Source organism: Gigantopelta aegis, chromosome 7, assembly GCF_016097555.1.
Source record: "Gigantopelta aegis isolate Gae_Host chromosome 7, Gae_host_genome, whole genome shotgun sequence".
In the NCBI taxonomy this organism is placed as follows: domain Eukaryota; kingdom Metazoa; phylum Mollusca; class Gastropoda; order Neomphalida; family Peltospiridae; genus Gigantopelta; species Gigantopelta aegis.
The window spans coordinates 16,581,265-16,584,334 of NC_054705.1; positions in this window are offsets into that span (position 1 = coordinate 16,581,265).

The window sequence follows — 3,070 nt, forward strand, 5'->3', positions numbered from 1 at the left end:
ACACACACACACGGACAGACACAGATAGACACACACACAGACACACACACAGACGGACACCGACACACACACACATAGACACACACACACAGACAAACACACACACATAGACACACACACAGACACACACACATAGACACACACACAGACAGACACACACACAGACACACACACATAGACACACACATAGACACACACAGACACACACACACACAGACAGACACATACACACACATAGACACACACACAGACAGACAGACACACACAGACACACACACATAGACACACACATACAGACACACACACAGACATACACACACACATAGACACACACACACAGCCACACACACAGACACACACACACATAGACACACACACACAGACACAGACACACACACATGGACACACACACAGACACACAGAGACAGACACACACATAGACACACACAGACACACACACAGAGACAGACACACACACAGAGACAGACACAGACACACACACATAGACACACACAGACACACACACAGAGAGACACATACACACACACACATAGACACACACACAGAGACAGACACAGACACACACAGAGAGACAGACACAGACACACACAGAGAGACAGACACAGACACACACACATAGACACACACAGACACAGACACACCAAGACTTAAATTAAAAAATACTTGATTTTATATTTATATTTATTTCATACCTATTCAATCTTACTATAGTGATAAAGACATTTTGAAACCGTGTGATAAATTTATCTTGTATCGCACATGTGTGTGATCTGGACCGGAACTTGTAAATGGGGAATTCCCTTTTTATTTTTATTAGAGTGCCGTTTTGTTACTGAAGTCATGTGTGATTTACAAATTACATCACATTGTATTTGAAACATTACACAAGATTGCTGCAGCGTATAATTATTAACGTGAAGTAAATCAATGAAAGGAGGATTGATCATAGATTTAAGAAAGTGTATTTATGACGTTAAATTAAAAACCAAATTAACCAATTTGTAAAAAGTAAAAGAAGGTATGTAATAAATACAGAACCTCACATACTTGTTTTCACTTTTTATTTATTTCACTTGTTTATTTTGCGGAAGAACATACATGTACCACGTTTACCATGTATACGTTTTGACCACAGACATCCTAGTAAAGAATGTTCAGGTCTGTTTATCAACACACTGAAACACATTCCATAGTTTGCACGTGCATCACGCAGTTGCCCCGTACACGTGCGTGGGGTGTCATTCTCGATTTTGACAATTTCCAGGAAGGTCGATTAATCACTGTGGAACATTATTTCTGTCAATTGTTTTCATTCTGTTGATCATACAGTTGTTATTGTTTTGTTTTTAGTCATTTTTATTGTTTGAATTTGCAATTTACTGATTGACCCCAATTGTCCTTCAAGATCTTTGGTAGTCATAAAACCTACTGTAATACTGCACTACCGGTTGTAATGTTTGCACAATTAATTCACTATTATCATATAACCATTCCTCACAGCTAATATTATACTTTACAATTTTGGCAATTGTAAATTCTTATTAGAGTTCCCTTACTTTTTTTGAAGAGTATATATTATACATTTACGTAAAAGATCCATTGACGCTTTATCGATAGGAGTAGTGCATGTCATGGCAGTGAGTTTCCTATTAACGTTTTTCTCGACCAAGTGCCGAAATAACCATATGTAATCATATGGCTCTAGACTGTCAACTGTCACGATGAAGTTGGCCAACTCTACGGTTGCATTGTAAAATCCCCTACCTAACTACCGACTTACAACGGACAAACAGACGCATGGATGGACGGTGCCCATTTTAATATCCTCCACAAATCGTATTGGTGAGGATGATAAATGCAAGTATGGTTGCTTCTTATACGTCCGTAATTAGAATTAAAATAACATTAAAATAGGAATATGTAATAGTCGGTAATGTACATGTAAGTGCAAACAAATACAAATATATATACTCAAGAAAACAGAAGAAGAAAGAATACATGTAATAATATTCTTTTCTTCATTTCATCATTCTTACAAACTGGATGGGGGTAGGATTTAGCCCAGTGGGTTGAGTGCTCGCTTGAGGTGCTTGTATCACAGGATCTAACCACCTATGAGGATCCGTTCAACTGATTGGGGTTTTTTCTCATTCCAACCAGTGCACCATGACTGGACAAAGGCCGTGCTATGTGCTTTCCTGTCTGTGGGAAAATACATATAAAAGATCCCTTGCTGCATTATGAAAAATGAAGTGGGTTTCCTCTGATGACTACGAGTCAGAATTAACAAATGTTTGTCATCCAATAGCCAATGATTAATTAATCAATTTGATAGATGAGATTTTGAAGAAAAGATAAATGCACCATTACACAGGACATTTGTGTTATTAAATGTGTCACTGTGTGTCTATGCTCACCTCAGGGCAGGGCGTAGCCCAGTGATAAACCGTTCGCTTGATGCACGGTTGGTCTGGGATCGATCCCTGTCGGTGGGCCCATTGGGCTATTTCTCGCTCCAGCCAGTGCTCCACGACTGGTATATCAAAGGCTGTGGTATTAATTACCCTGTCTGTGGGATGCATGGTGCATATCCCTTGATGCTAATAAAAAAAAAAAAAATAGCCCATGAAGTGGCGACAGCAAGATTCCTCTCTCAATATAACCCTAAATAAAATGTGTTGAGTGCATCGTTAAATAAAACATGTCCTTCCTTCTGCTATGCTGGCCTCAGTTGAAGCGAGGACTACAGGGATCTTACGCATCCTGGAAATCAGTTGAAGCGAGGACTACAGGGATCTTACGCATCCTGGAAATCAGTTGAAGCGAGGACTACAGGGATCTTACGCATCCTGGAAATCAGTTGAAGTGAGGACTACAGGGATCTTACGCATCCTGGAAATCAGTTGAAGCGAGGACTACAGGGATCTTACGCATCCTGGAAATCAGTTGAAGCGAGGATTACAGGGATGTTACGCATCCAGGAAATCAGTTTGGTGATTTTAAAATCCAGGAGCCTATTTCACTAAACATCGTAAGTTACGTTTTGAAC